Raw genomic sequence first — 7,969 nt, 5'->3', positions numbered from 1 at the left:
CCGCCCTCCTGTGTGGCTCAGAGACATGGACCGTGTACAGTAGGTACCTCACCCCCAGCTCATGGTCTACAGGGCTGTAGTGATACCCACCCTCCTGTGTGGCTCAGAGACATGGACCATGTACAGTAGGTACCTCACCCCCAGCTCATGGTCTACAGGGCTGTAATGATACCCGCCCTCCTGTATGGCTCAGAGACATGGACCATGTACAGTAGGTATCTCACCCCCAGCTCATGGTCTACAGGGCTGTAGTGATACCCGCCCTCCTGTGTGGCTCAGAGACATGGACCATGTACAGTAGGTATCTCACCCCCAGCTCATGGTCTACAGGGCTGTAGTGATACCCGCCCTCCTGTGTGGCTCAGAGACACGGACCATGTACAGTAGGTATCTCACCCCCAGCTCATGGTCTACAGGGCTGTAGTGATACCCACCCTCCTGTATAGCTCAGAGACATGGACCATGTACAGTAGGTATCTCACCCCCAGCTCATGGTCTACAGGGCTGTAATGATACCCGCCCTCCTGTATGGCCCAGAGACATGGACCATGTACAGTAGGTATCTCACCCCCAGCTCATGGTCTACAGGGCTGTAGTGATACCCGCCCTCCTGTATGGCCCAGAGACATGGACCATGTACAGTAGGTATCTCACCCCCAGCTCATGGTCTACAGGGCTGTAGTGATACCCACCCTCCTGTGTGGCTCAGAGACACGGACCGTGTACAGTAGACACCTCCAGTCGCTGGAGAAATACCACCAACGCTGTCTCCGCAAGATCCTGCAAATCCCCCGGGAGGACAGACGCACCAACGTTAGCGTCCTCGACCAGGCCCAACATCCCCAGCATCGAAGCACTGACCACACACTCGACCAGCTCCGCTGGGCAGGGCCACATTGTCCGCATGTCCCCCCCCCCAGACACGAGACTCCCCAAAGCAAGCGCTCTACTCGGAACTCCTTCACGGGCAAACGGGCCAAAGGTGGGGCAGAGGGAACGTTACAAGGGACCACCCTCAAAGCCCTCCCTGATATAAAGTGCAACATCCCCACTGACACCTGGGAGTCCCTGGCCAGGCAGGATGGGCTGAATGGAGTCTTGCTGTGCCACATGACCCCATAATCAATGCCCGGGATGGGGGTGCAATCGGGCAGGGGATGGCAAGGTGGGGGGGTCAGGGGTCGGCAGTGGTGTCAGGGGTCGGCAGGGTGGCAGGTCAGGGGATGGCAAGGTGGGGGGTCAGGGGTCGGCAGTGATGTCAGGGGTAGGTGGTGGGCGGGTCAGGGGTCGGCATTGCGGGGTCTGGGGTCGGCAGGGTGACAGGTCAGGGGATGGCAAGGTGGGGGGTCAGGGGTCAGCAGTGGTGTCAGGGGTCGATGGTGTGCGGGTCAGAGTTTGGCTTTGGGGGTCAGGGGTCGGCGGTGGGGTCAGGGGTCGGCAGTGAGGGTCAGGGGTTTCTGTTTTTTTTTTAAAATATATTGGGGCCGGCTGTTCGACCAGGTTAGGCGGCTGTTGGTTCACAACTTGAGCCGCCTCGGGGAAATCCCCTCCGTGCCTTTCAGTTCCGCGCGGAGGGGTTTCCTGTACGGGCTGCTCCTGCACACCCTCAACTTTGCCATCCTCGCCGGCCGTCCGGACACGCCATGGCGCACCATCTTGCCGTCCGGAGGAGGCGGGGGTCCCCGATGGAGGGCACTCTACGCAGGGGTCCTCCCACTATTCATCGGGGACTTGGCCTGGAGGGTGGTGCACGGAGCAGTGCCGTGCAACAAATTTTTAAGCCGGTTCACGGACTCCCAGGCCGCCTGCAATTTCTGCGGTCTGGAGGAGTCCGTGTTCCATGTTTTTATAGAGTGTGCGAGGTTGCAGCCCCTGTTCCATTATTTGAAGGGGCTGCTCCTGAAATTCTGGCTGCACTTCAGTCCCACTCTCCTGATCTTTGGGCACCCTGTGCGGAGGGGAGCGGGTAGGTCCGAGGGCCTCCTCGTAGGACTGCTCCTGGGCACGGCCAAGGGTGCCATCAGCCGGTCCAGGCAGCGGGCGGTCGAGGGGGTCGTTCAACCTGACTGCCTGCCTCTCTTCCGCTCTTACATCCGGTCCAGGGTGTCCTTGGAGATGGAGCACGCGGTGTCCACCGGTACGCTCGCGGCCTTCCGCGAGAGGTGGGCACCGGAGGGACTGGAGTGCATCATCACGCCCGGCAACCAAATTTTAATTTGATTTTACGTTTTAAAGTTAATTTGTTTTAATTGCCGGTGCTTTTAGTGTCCCCCTCCCCTTTTATAGGGGGCACTGGGGAAAAATTGTGATTTTAGCGCCCAAAAAAAAAAAAAAAAAAAAAAAAAAAAAAACCAAAAAAAGAAAAACACAAAAAAAAAAGGGGGGAAAAAAAGGGCCTTGTAAATGTCTGGAGTGTCACCCAGGTCGGGTGGCACCGTTTATTGTTTTTATGTTTTCACAGGTGAACTCAAAAGAGTTAGGCGGCTGTTGGTCACGTGATGAAACTCTCCAGCGACTTGTCCAATCAGAGCTGGTGCTTGCTCCCGCCCTCCCCCTCCGCTCCCATTGGTCATCCAGCTGTGGGTGGCGCACCCCCCCCCCCAGATGCTCCTCATTGGTTAAACACTGAGCTTTCCCCGCCCTTTCCCTGTCCTAACTCTCTAATTGGACGCTCAAGGTGCCAATCACTAGAGGGGCGGGGCGAGGGTGGCCGAGTATGGCCAGTCACAAACGGACCAATGGCATCCCGGCTTTGCTGTGAGGGATGGGCGCTAAACCAATGAGAGGCAGTGGAGGGGAAGAGGGGCGGGACTCACCTCGAACCGACGTCACTTCCGCTGAGCGGCTGCGGTCACCCTAACAACGGCAGGCACCCTCCATAACCAGGGGGGGGGGGGGGGGGGGAGGAATGATGGAATGAACTCGCCCGCTGCATTGAAATTGTTATTTAACCCTGACCTCCGGCGGGAATCCCCACACCCCCCCTCCGCCTCCCCTCAGATGGTTTGTCCCAGGCGAGTCCACCTGCAGCGCGGGGGGAGGGGTGCTGGCTACAATTGCGGGGGGAGATAAAGTGTAAAAACTGTCAGCCCCGCACAGAAATAACCAGCGCCGTTATCTGTGTCTCTAACACAACATGTGGCGGAGCCTTTCTCCTGGAGCGGACTTGATTTGCGGCCATTCTGTAAATCAGTGAGGAAGGAATCCCCCCCCCCACCGCCGCTCAATGGTTGGCCCCAGGGAGCCGGCGCAGTCCATTCTCCCCACTCCCGAGGGGTGGTTCAATCCGAGTGGATGCGATTTCCAAGGGTTTGCGGCGCCCAGACTCGGCGCGGAGGGGACGGGCGGCCAGTTGTTTTACTTTTGTTGTGAGCGGCGGATTTTGGGCCCGTTTTCCCGCTTCGGGAATTTTTTTAAAACTTCCCTTCACCCCCCCCCCCGGGCGATGGTGGCGGCCGTCGCGCATGCGCACATTCTACCGGCAGGCCGGGGATTTCAGGGTGGCGCTTCCCGGAGAGACTACAGCCCGAGACCCGAGGCCCGGAGACTGGAGACCGGCGGCGACTTCTTCCTCCGCCTCCTGACACGAGAAGGCCGTGAGCCCAGGCGTGGAGCTCGGAGCTGGCCGTGAGCCCAGGCGCGGAGCTCGGAGCTGGCCGTGAGCCCAGGCGCGGAGCTCGGAGCTGGCCGTGAGCCCAGGCGCGGAGCTCGGAGCGGGCCGTGAGCCCAGGCGCGGAGCTCGGAGCTGGCCGTGAGCCCAGGCGCGGAGCTCGGAGCTGGCCGTGAGCCCAGGCGCGGAGCTCGGAGCTGGCCGTGAGCCCAGGCGCGGAGCTCGGAGCTGGCCGTGAGCCCAGGCGCGGAGCTCGGAGCTGGGAGCTGGCCGTGAGCCCAGGCGCGGAGCTCGGAGCTGGCCGTGAGCCCAGGCGCGGAGCTCGGACACTTGGTTCAGTCCAAGGCCCCCCCCGCGGGCGGGTGGTGCAGTCCCACTCTCCGGCCCCGCCCCCCGGGTCGCCATGGAAAACGTCTTTCTGTTCGTCCCCAACCTGATTGGTGAGTGCGGGAGGGGGCGGGGCTTGTCGTCGGGAATGGAGGCGGGGCCCAGAGTGTGTGGGGTGGGGGGGGGGCCTGTGTGTGTGGGGGGGGGGTGTGTGACCCTGTGTGTGTGTGGGGGGGGGGCCCTGTGTGTGTGGGGGGGGGGGCCCTGTGTGTGTGGGGGGGGGGTGTGTGACCCTGTGTGTGTGTGGGGGGGGGGCCCTGTGTGTGTGGGGGGGGGGTGTGTGACCCTGTGTGTGTGTGGGGGGGGGGCCCTGTGTGTGTGGGGGGGGGGGCCCTGTGTGTGGGGGGGGGGTGACCCTGTGTGTGTGTGGGGGGGGGGGCCCTGTGTGTGTGGGGGGGGGGGCCCTGTGTGTGGGGGGGGGGTGACCCTGTGTGTGTGGGGGGGGGGGCCCTGTGTGTGTGGGGGGGGGGGGGCCCTGTGTGTGTGGGGGGGGGGTGTGTGACCCTGTGTGTGTGGGGGGGGGGGCCCTGTGTGTGTGTGGGGGGGGGGGCCCTGTGTGTGGGGGGGGGGTGACCCTGTGTGTGTGGGGGGGGGGGCCCTGTGTGTGTGTGTGGGGGGGGGGCCCTGTGTGTGTGGGGGGGGGGGCCCTGTGTGTGTGGGGGGGGGGGGGCCCTGTGTGTGTGGGGGGGGGTGACCCTGTGTGTGTGGGGGGGTGGGCCCTGTGTGTGTGTGGGGGGGGCCCTGTGTGTGTGGGGGGGGGGGCCCTGTGTGTGTGGGGGGGGGGGCCCTGTGTGTGTGGGGGGGGGGTGACCCTGTGTGTGTGGGGGGGGGGCCCTGTGTGTGTGTGTGGGGGGGGCCCTGTGTGTGTGGGGGGGGGGGGCCCTGTGTGTGTGTGGGGGGGGGCCCTGTGTGTGTGGTGGGGGGGGGCCCTGTGTGTGTGTGGGGGGGGGGCCTGTGTGTGTGTGTGGGGGGGGCCCTGTGTGTGTGGGGGGGGGGGGGCCCTGTGTGTGTGTGGGGGGGGGGCGGCCTGTGTGTGGGGGGGGGGGGGCCCTGTGTGTGTGGGGGGGGGGGGCCTGTGTGTGTGGGGGGGGGGCCCTGTGTGTGTGGGGGGGGGGGGGCCCTGTGTGTGTGTGGGGGGGGGCCCTGTGTGTGTGTGTGGGGGGGGGCCCTGTGTGTGTGTGGGGGGGGGCCCTGTGTGTGTGTGTGGGGGGGGCCCTGTGTGTGTGGGGGGGGGGTGACCCTGTGTGTGTGGGGGGGGGGGCCCTGTGTGTGTGTGGGGGGGCGGCCTGTGTGTGGGGGGGGGGGGCCCTGTGTGTGTGGGGGGGGGGGGGCCGTGTGTGTGTGTGTGGGGGGGGGTGACCCTGTGTGTGTGGGGGGGGGGGGGGCCCTGTGTGTGTGGGGGGGGTGACCCTGTGTGTGTGGGGGGGGGGGGCCCTGTGTGTGTGTGGGGGGGGGTGACCCTGTGTGTGTGGGGGGGGGGGCCCTGTGTGTGTGTGGGGGGGCGGCCTGTGTGTGTGGGGGGGGGGGGCCTGTGTGTGTGTGTGGGGGGGGGGCCTGTGTGTGTGTGGGGGGGCGGCCTGTGTGTGTGGGGGGGGGGGCCCTGTGTGTGTGTGTGGGGGGGGGGCCCTGTGTGTGTGGGGGGGGGGGGCCTGTGTGTGTGTGTGGGGGGGGGGCCCTGTGTGTGTGTGGGGGGGGATGGCCCTGTGTGTGTGGGGGGGGGGGGCCCTGTGTGTGTGTGGGGGGGGCCCTGTGTGTGTGTGGGGGGGGGGCCCTTGTGTGTTGGGGGGGGGGGCCCTGTGTGTGTGGGGGGGGGGGGCCCTGTGTGTGTGGGGGGGGGGGCCCTGTGTGTGTGGGGGGGGGGGCCCTTGTGTGTGTGGGGGGGGGGGGCCCTGTGTGTGTGGGGGGGGGGCCCTGTGTGTGTGGGGGGGGGGATGGCCCTGTGTGTGTGTGGGGGGCGGCCTGTGTGTGTGTGTGGGGGGGGGCCCTGTGTGTGTGTGTGGGGGGGGCCCTGTGTGTGTGGGGGGGGGGGGCCCTGTGTGTGTGGGGGGGGGGGGCCCTGTGTGTGTGGGGGGGGGGGGCCCTGTGTGTGTGGGGGGGGGCCCTGTGTGTGTGGGGGGGGGATGGCCCTGTGTGTGTGTGGGGGGGCGGCCTGTGTGTGTGGGGGGGGGGGCCTGTGTGTGTGGGGGGGGGGGGCCTGTGTGTGTGTGTGGGGGGGGGGCCCTGTGTGTGTGGGGGGGGGGGGCCTGTGTGTGTGTGTGGGGGGGGGCCCTGTGTGTGTGGGGGGGGGGATGGCCCTGTGTGTGTGTGGGGGGGGGGGGCCCTGTGTGTGTGTGGGGGGGGGGGCCCCTGTGTGTGTGGGGGGGGGCCCTGTGTGTGTGTGGGGGGGGGGCCTGTGTGTGTGTGGGGGGGGGGGGCCCTGTGTGTGTGTGGGGGGGGGGGGGCCCTGTGTGTGTGTGGGGGGGGGGGCCCTGTGTGTGTGGGGGGGGGGATGGCCCTGTGTGTGTGTGGGGGGGGGGGGGCCCTGTGTGTGTGTGGGGGGGGGCCCTGTGTGTGTGTGGGGGGGCGGGGCCCTGTGTGTGTGTGGGGGGGGGGGGGGCCCTGTGTGTGTGGGGGGGGGGGGCCCTGTGTGTGTGTGTGGGGGGGGCCCTGTGTGTGTGGGGGGGGGGATGGCCCTGTGTGTGTGTGGGGGGGGGGGCCCTGTGTGTGTGTGGGGGGGGGGCCTGTGTGTGTGTGGGGGGGCGGGCCCTGTGTGTGTGTGGGGGGGGGGGGCCCTGTGTGTGTGTGGGGGGGGGGGCCCTGTGTGTGTGTGTGGGGGGGGGGGGCCTGTGTGTGTGTGTGTGGGGGGGGGGCCCTGTGTGTGTGTGGGGGGGGGGCCCTGTGTGTGTGTGTGGGGGGGGGGCCCTGTGTGTGTGTGTGGGGGGGGGGGCCCTGTGTGTGTGTGTGTGTGGGGGGCCCTGTGTGTGTGTGGGGGGGGGGGCCTGTGTGTGTGGGGGGGGGGGGATGCCCTGTGTGTGTGTGTGTGTGGGGGGGGGGCCTGTGTGTGTGTGTGTGGGGGGGGGTGACCCTGTGTGTGTGTGTGTGTGTGGGGGGGGGGGGCCTGTGTGTGTGTGGGGGGGGGGGCCCTGTGTGTGTGGTGGGGGGGGGCCCTGTGTGTGTGGGGGGGGGGGGGGCCCTGTGTGTGGTGTGGTGGGGCCCTGTTGTGTGGGGGGGGGGGCCCTGTGTGTGTGGGGGGGGGGGGGCCCTGTGTGTGGGGGGGGGGGCCTGTGTGTGTGTGTGTGGGGGGGGGGGGGCCCTGTGTGTGTGGGGGGGGGGGGCCCTGTGTGTGTGGGGGGTGGGGGGGGGGGGGGCCTGTGTGTGTGTGGGGGGGGGGGGCCTGTGTGTGTGTGGGGGGTGGGGGGGGGCCCTGTGTGTGGGGGGGGGGGGCCTGTGTGTGTGTGTGTGGGGGGGGGGGCCCTGTGTGTGTGTGTGTGGGGGGGGGGCCCTGTGTGTGTGTGTGTGTGGGGGGGGGCCTGTGTGTGTGGGGGGGGGGGCCCTGTGTGTGTGTGGGGGGGGGGGCCCTGTGTGTGTGGGGGGGGGGCCCTGTGTGTGTGTGGGGGGGGGGCCCTGTGTGTGTGGGGGGGGGGGGCCCTGTGTGTGTGGGGGGGGTGGGCCCTGTGTGTGTGGGGGGGGTGGGCCCTGTGTGTGTGTGGGGGGGGGGGCCCGTGTGTGTGTGGGGGGGGGGCCCTGTGGGGGGGGGGGGGGGGCCCTGTGTGTGTGTGGGGGGGGGGCCCGTGTGTGTGTGTGGGGGGGGGGGCCCTGTGGGGGGGGGGGGGGCCCTGTGTGTGTGTGTGTGGGGGGGCCCTGTGTGTGTGTGTGTGTGGGGGGGGGGGGGGCCGTGTGTGTGTGGGGGGGGGGGGGCCCTGTGTGTGTGTGTGTGTGTGTGGGGGGGGGGCCCCTATGTGTGTGTGTGTGTGGGGGGGGGGGGGGGCCCTG

The sequence above is a fragment of the Pristiophorus japonicus genome, unplaced genomic scaffold (assembly GCF_044704955.1).
Source record: "Pristiophorus japonicus isolate sPriJap1 unplaced genomic scaffold, sPriJap1.hap1 HAP1_SCAFFOLD_565, whole genome shotgun sequence".
In the NCBI taxonomy this organism is placed as follows: domain Eukaryota; kingdom Metazoa; phylum Chordata; class Chondrichthyes; family Pristiophoridae; genus Pristiophorus; species Pristiophorus japonicus.
The sequence above is the reverse complement of the archived record's forward strand: the minus strand, read 5'-3'. Positions refer to the sequence as shown.